This window comes from Carassius auratus, chromosome 8 (genome assembly GCF_003368295.1).
Source record: "Carassius auratus strain Wakin chromosome 8, ASM336829v1, whole genome shotgun sequence".
Classification (NCBI taxonomy): domain Eukaryota; kingdom Metazoa; phylum Chordata; class Actinopteri; order Cypriniformes; family Cyprinidae; genus Carassius; species Carassius auratus.
Window position 1 is genome coordinate 7,713,632 of NC_039250.1, and position 7,743 is coordinate 7,721,374.

A 7,743-nucleotide genomic window follows, 5' to 3' on the forward strand; every position below is an offset into this window, starting at 1 on the left:
TAATGAAGTCAAAATTTAACAACGCTACAAAAACAAAGATCATTATGGAAACCAAGATTAACACTTGTGTGGTGAATTGTGGGATTAATAGCACCAAACACTCAACCATATGCAAATGAGGAGTAGAAAACCTAGAGCAGTAGCAAATCGCTGTGTCGGGTGTGTTTTGAGCATTTGAAAAGATGCAGTTTGTGTTGTAGTTTCTACTGAATTTAGTAAGGAAATCATATTGTCTACACATTGGATGCATTGAATTGCAGTTATGTGTATGTTAAATATTGCCGTTTGGATGCTTTAATTGTGGATAGACTGTTTGTGTTTACAAAAGTCTTTAAACTGACACTGTACAGTATCTGTACTTTAGGAACTCAGCAACAAAGCCAACAGCTGGAAAGATAGCCAAGTGTAATCTTGTAACTGTATATGTGATGATTGCATTGAAATAAACATAGACCAGAGGCATTGTAGAGGCATCACAGTCATGATGAACAGTGTACACACTTATAAGACAGTCTGGAGAATCTAGACGTCTCTGGACAATAAAAAGTGGGCATCTTCAAACTGGTGGGTGCTTTTAAGTCATACAATGAAAATGATGCCCCTTACCTGACCCCACCTCTAAACACATCTATCACTATGACGTGAGCAAATGTAGGGAACACAGATGCAAACATCTCTATAAAAGCCATATTTAGGCTATAATATCACAAGAGTTGTGCTTGTTGGCATCATAGCTTTTGGTAGTCTGACAACAAGAGAAATATTAAAATAAAAAAGGGGTAGGCAACCAGCAGCCATATTTTTCCATTTCAAGCAATGGTTATCGATGAAAATAAAGAAAGTGAACTGATCTGGGTCGTGCTCGGCTATGGTGTGGTGCTTTAATCACCACTGAATAATTCAGATTTTTTTGGCTGACCTGTGTTCAGAGAGCTGAGGGTGAAGGTTTTGAGTCCTTCAATGATCCCAGTGATTCGCTAGCCATTTTCTGGTAGACCAACTTTTCAGAGTGATGTATTTTAAAATATATTTAACGTGCTTATTTATTAGGCCTGATGTACAGGAGCTCCAAAAACCCGTCACACTTTTGGCTGAAATGCAATGCTGCTTGAGCTTTTCTTAAAAGGACGTACGTTATTTTCTTTTGTGTTATCTTGTATTAACTTTGTGAATTTTTTTTTTTTTTGTGGATGTATGAAGTCAGATATCTTCAGCTTCAAAACAGAGAAACCACAGGTGTCATTCATCACAAATAAATTTATTTTAAACCTTGTATCATTATTGTTTTATTATTTAAAACACTGTTTAGTATTTGGAGAAATGCTTTGCTTGAAAAGTTGTATGTGCAATATTTCAGGAACGGATTTTTAATCACAGTAAACCATGAATGGCTGCTTGCGTGTTAAGCAGGAGGTTCCAGGTCGTGGAACATCCCCCTCGAGTTTATGCAACTTTAATATCTTCAGACCCTGAACAGTTTTCTGATTGCACTAAAAATACAACAGTGGAATTACTTATGCATGAACTCCCAGAAGAATGCTGATCTCTTCTTTAATTCTAAAATACGTGCATGACTTGAGCATTTTTGCTATTTTTTTCACATTGAGTGTTCTTTTCATCATTAAGTTGTCTTTGGTCATATTGTTTTAACATTTGGTTTACCATTTTATACTCAATTTGTATATATTTTAAAATATATATTTTTATTTAATTTCCCATCTGTTTTGTCTATATGTTATATTATAATCAAAGTCAACCACAATGCCCATTCTCAAATGTATATTTAGTGGGAAAGTATGCAGCAAGATTGTCATTTAGCAGATGTTTTTTTCTAAATGGATTTACAGTGAATTTCTTTCAGTTGAACGCCTCCCTAAAACAGCCTGAAGATAAAAACTCATGTTTTCTTAACGAGCTAAAGGAAGGCATGCCATTGACTTAAAAAAAACAAAAAAACAATACCATAACAGAAAATCCTTTGCATTTTTTTGAGTTTTAAAAAAGTTTTATTTAATTATTAATAATTCTTCCAAATAAAGGCGTTTCCAAATGTCCCCAAATGAATTTAGCTACTAAATTGTCCCAAAACCAAAGTATGTATATCAAAAGAAATCTTAAAATGATCTTCAATATATTTAACTGACAAACCTTCTATAGACAACAAGCATCAAGTTACATATTGTATATATGTGATATTGTATATATGTCACAAAACCAGTCTCACGTCACTGGGGTATAGTGTTTGTAGCAACAGCCAAAAATACATTGTATGGGGCAAAATGATCGATTTTCTTTTATGCCAAAAATTATTAGAATATTAAGTAAAGATCAAGTATTTTGTAAATTTCCTACCTAATATATCAAAACTTAACTTGATTAGTAATATGCATTGCTAAGAACTTTCTTTTGGACAACTTTAAAGGCGATTTTATCATATATTGTCCTATCCATTATCATAACAAACCATACATCAAATGAATGAAAGTTTATTAGAATGATGATGATGTATAAATCTCAGTTTCTAGAAAGTGACTGGTTTTGTGGTCCAGGGTCACATGTCTTAAAAGTTCAGTTATGTGGTCTAGCCTGACTTCTGATTTGTATCTATTTATGCAGATGTTCTAACCATTACTTCTGATCAACATTTAGACCTCATATAAGCTTTCGGATGACAAAGGATGATGCGGCGCTGTTGTTTTAAAGTGATCAATTCAGTGTTTAGACACAAAAACCAGATGCTTTTTCAGTGGTGGAGGAAGTACACAAATCAAGTACTTGAGTAAAAGTACTGATACGAATAATAAAATATTACTCCAGTAAAAGTAAAAGTACTCCTTTTACAATTTTACTCAAGTGAAAGTACAAAAGTACTCAATTTTGTATGTACTTAAGTAAAAAAGTACTGAAAGATAGATGTTTGCAATTTTATATAGGCTAATTTAATTTTATATTAGCACATTTTTTTTTTTTTTTATAATCCTAATGCTCAAAATACCTGAGATTTTTTTCCAAAATAACCACTATATGGAGTCAAGATATATTTTTGTTGTTGATATGGACTATGCTGATGAGAGTAATGTTAACTGTGAAGCTTACACTGTGATGTACCTGAGAGAAAACAGAGATGACCATCTGATCTTCACCAGTAAGAAAAAAGTATTTTAAAGTTTGTGGTTTTACAGAACACCACAGTTATATATGACAAGATAATAAGGCCTGAAGTTAGGAAGAACATCTTAAGGAAAATATAATTATATTTTCTTAATGATTTTTTTCCTTCTCAAACCTTGTCTGTGGTGTAAAAACACCCCTGGCCAAACGGGGTGCATCTCTTCCCCTCTTTGATAATTACTGTAGTTACCATGTTCTGAACATCACATCCTTTCTTTTCTCCCCAGATGTAATCTATATATATATATATATATATATATATATATATATATAGGTGGTTGAATACAAATATTTGGACTTATTTATAAAAATTACCTCAAATTAGCACCAGCAAGCCTGCTAGACATTTAGCATCAGCTACAATATTTACTTATTTTCAGTACCGTTCTGAATAAACATTCATGTTTGTCTAACGTTACATGAAAAAAAGCCTCAAGTTCAAATATTAATTTATCACCAATTAACTGTTTGACAAACACTTCCTGCTTCGAGATCTGAATTAAAAAAAAATCTCAAACATGCTCCGAAGTGCCAATCTGAATCAACCGAGTCGCGAACATGCTCTGAAGTCCCAATCTTAATCAACCGAGTCGCGACCCACCCAGCAAAAACTCGTTGAAAAGACGTCGAAAAGACGTCATTGGCAGTCGTCTAAACAACGTTAAAATTTAGTTGAAAAGTGAAAGGTGAAACGACGTCTTTTTCATGTCGTCAAAAAGACGTCTATAAATAGACGTCCAAATTACGTTTAAATGTGGTTGAAAAGTGAAAGGTGAAACGACGTCTTTTTCAGGTCGTCAAAAAGACGTCTATAAATAGACGTCCAAATTACGTTTAAATGTGGTTGAATAGTGAACGCTGAAAAGACGTCTTTTCCAGACTTAATTACAACCATGAATTATTTGTCATATTCCTAATTAGTGAAAATAAGACAATTCACAGTATATTGACACATTTATTGACACATTACATCTTTCATGTAAAATCTTGATCACATCTTAAGCTTCTTTTGATTAAACAGACCGTAAAAACTGTAATATTGTGAAATATAACTACAGAAATAATTGTTTTCTATGTGGATGCATTGTAGAATGTAATTTATGCCTGTAAACTGAAATTTTTAACACAATTACTTCAGTCTTCAGTATTACATGATCTTCAGAAATCATTATAATATACTGATTTGCTGCTCAAGAAACATTTCTGATTATTATCAGTTTAAAACCGTTGTGCTGCCAAATATTTTGTGGAAACCATTACATTTGTCCATATTTTTTTAATAGACCTTGCAAAAGAGTAGTATTTATTTAGATTTTTTTTTTTATATATTTAAAAGGCTTTACTATAAACTTATCAAATTAATCCATGTTTCTGTATAAATATATTTTTTCAAGACAAATAAACTATGACCAATTATAACCACATTAGAACAACCAAAAATTTTAATTCTGTCATTAATTACTTACCCTCATGTTGCCCCAAACCCATAACACCCTTTTGTGCAGAACACAAATTAAGATATTTTTTTAACAGATGCCTTGTGTACAAAAAAAAACAAACAAACAATAACAACAGCAAAAATAATCTATTCAGAAATTATGACTCCCCAATGGATTTTCACAAAAGCACCAAAAGCGCCAGCTCTCACGCCAATGCAACACTGATGCATCATGGTGCTTGTGTGAATGTGTTATTTTATATAAAGAAAATAATCTCAGATTTCATTAAAAAGTTCCGCATTTGGTTTCAAGGATGAACAAAAGTCTGGTTTGGAACAACATAAAGGTGAGTGAGGAAAATCTTTGGTTAAACTAACACATTAGGTAAATGGGGTTCCCACAGGGGCACCAGTAGATCTCTGCCTGATCTCTGATCTTCTGCTTCTTCTGCTCCTTCCTCCATCCCAATTCTGGATTAATGAGCCACGGCAGATGTTTCCACTTTGAATGCTTTAGCCTCGCTCTTTTTTCTGCAGCATCTAAAGTGAGAAAGAAAACCGTAACTAAAATGTAAATTAATAATAAAAAACAATGTTTGTCCAAAATGTACAAATTAAAGTGTACTCATTCTTTATGAGGGATTATTAACTAATCAGTATGTCAGGGGTTGTCAGCTCTGGCCATTAAGGTGAGACTTAGGTCTCTGCAGAGTAAAAGTGGGCGTTTATGACTTTGTGGGTGTTTTCAAACTGCTGGGTGTTTCTAAATCATGCAATCAAAATGATCCCCCTTACCTAAACCCCACCCTAAACCTACCGTCACTATGATGTCAGCCAATCAGGTATCATGGTCTAAAAACACCCTGATCTGGTAACTCCCATTACTTTAGTACAGAGACATATGCTTGGATTAAGGTCCACTGTCATGCAGAGTTTACGTCTCAATCAGCTTCACAGTTTGCCCAGTTGTGAATATATTGTGTACACAAATGTAGGTACTGGTAAGCACTGTGGCTCACTATACACTGGTGACTATCTCTGTCCTCATTGTACAACATCACTACTGACATTAATGCACAACAATAAAACTGATATCTTACTTTAATGCTATTTACAGCACATTATGATGAATACTTTATTACATGTATGTGCAAGATTTAATTAATAAATTAATTGGAAATGTTTACTAGATTAGACATTACCTGTCTAGTGATATGTTTATGCTGAAATATATTATTGGTTTGTGTTTTAAAATCTATTACGTGTTTTCTTATAGCGAATTATCAGTGCACCGTAAAATGAAAATAGTGATTGAGGCAGCCGTTCACCACTGAGTACTGAGCAACGGACCTGAGTGAAACACACCCAGTGTTTACGTCCACACCTGATCACACTCACCTGTCTGTGACTTATAGTTAGCAAAACTGAAGACCTTGATTAATGTGTTCAGGTGCACTGCACTAGGTTGGTGCAAAACTCTGCATGTAAAAGGACCTTGTGAGACAATGTTGAGATCTCCTGCAATATGTTCTGAACATGCACTATAAAGAGACAGAATGACTTACAACACTGGTGTCCAGTCCTGCGCTGGAGGACCACCATTCTGCAGAGTTTCTGCTGATCCTTGATCGGCTGCTCAGGTCTGCTTAACTGGGGTTGGAGCTTAATTATGAAAAAAGAGAAGACAACCAATATTATAATGTTAAAAAGTTAAACAACGTTAAATAATTTGATCCATAAATATGCACAACATCTGAAAATGCACAAAGATGAGAAGAAAGAACTTTCAACATTGAAAAATAAGAAGCAATATTAAATCACACATGCATTTTCTTTTCTTCTTATTATTCCTCTTGCAATAAGTTTATTCACAATTACCTTGTGGTTTATCAATGATTTTCAGTCTCTGAAATAGAAAAGATCCATCAATGATGAACTATTATTTACCCCGTTTATATCTGCGAGGTGTTCATAACACATTTTACCAGTGTGTTAAGATCAGTAATTATGACTGTCGAATGTCAGACTTGACTCAATGTATTCTGCCCCCAAACATATGATTAGACTATCAGTCGAATATCGGCAAGATTCAAAAATTCTGATTCAACTATGAAAAACCTTAGTCAAGGACACCCCTAGAAATTTCAAATATTACTATTTTACTGTATTTTAATCAAATAAATGCAGCAGTGGTGAGCATAAAAGATTTATTTTAAATACATTTTTAAATAATATTTTCTATTTCTCTTCCACCTTTATTTGATCCTCTAACTTTAACACTCACTATTCTAATTCTATTCTTAAAAAAAATCTAACTACCTTTCTAATCTTTTTGTATTATATTTTCTTTACATTTATTATGCAATTGTATGTGTGTGTGTACGAGTAAAGACCTCTAACTAGCTTGTTCTACTCTTTTTTTTAATTCTGTTTTCTCTTTATTTATTATATTATTTAAAATCCCATGCTATGTGTACCGTGTTAAGCTAACTGAGACTTGTTATAGCACTATAACATTGCTTATATATCATTGCTCTTGTTTTTGATTGCTTCCACTGTCTTAATCTGTAAGTCGCTTTGGATAAAAGAGTCTGCTAAATGAATAAATGTAAATGTAAATACATGATAAATCTGACCCTTAAACGTTTGAATAATAGTGTATGTCTGAGGTATTACTTACTAGTTATATGTTTCATAATGTCTAAAAATGTTCTTCAGCTGGATACAGGCACGGCCATCAGCATGGAAGAATCTAGAACATAAACAATCTGTCATTCTGTCAATCTGTCTAAGCCAACCATATTTATTATACAATGCCATGTTTATTATAAATAAACTATAGCAGAGGTGAAATGCAGAAAAGAATATTAATTTACAGATTATACAAAAAAATTAAAAGAATAATAACAGAAATTAAAGTTTTAGGTTTACTAATCGATTAATACTCTTACAGTGTGGACATCAAATAACTAACATGCAACAAACACACACACACACATTATGAAAATATTATATAAACACACACATATATAAGAAAATTACAGATTCATGCTGATGTAGGCGAAATATATTGTGAAAAATGCACATAAAGTTACCTCTTGTAGTTAGCATTACAGTTGAGATGCTAACGACTT

General features: G+C 33.0%; 1 protein-coding gene and 1 long non-coding RNA gene across 2 annotated transcripts in view; one reads left to right on the forward strand and one right to left on the reverse strand.

The window, feature by feature from the left end:
• Positions 1–7,743, forward strand: part of LOC113107158 (tight junction protein ZO-2-like) — a 296,039-nt gene that overhangs the window by 201,268 nt on the left and 87,028 nt on the right. The window lies entirely within an intron of this gene.
• On the reverse strand, positions 4,499–7,739 carry LOC113107165 (uncharacterized). Its single transcript, XR_003292619.1, has 5 exons — positions 7,705–7,739; positions 7,290–7,361; positions 6,488–6,515; positions 6,175–6,271; positions 4,499–5,149 (listed from the first exon to the last, which is right to left on the reverse strand). It is a non-coding gene; the product is annotated as an uncharacterized LOC113107165 (long non-coding RNA).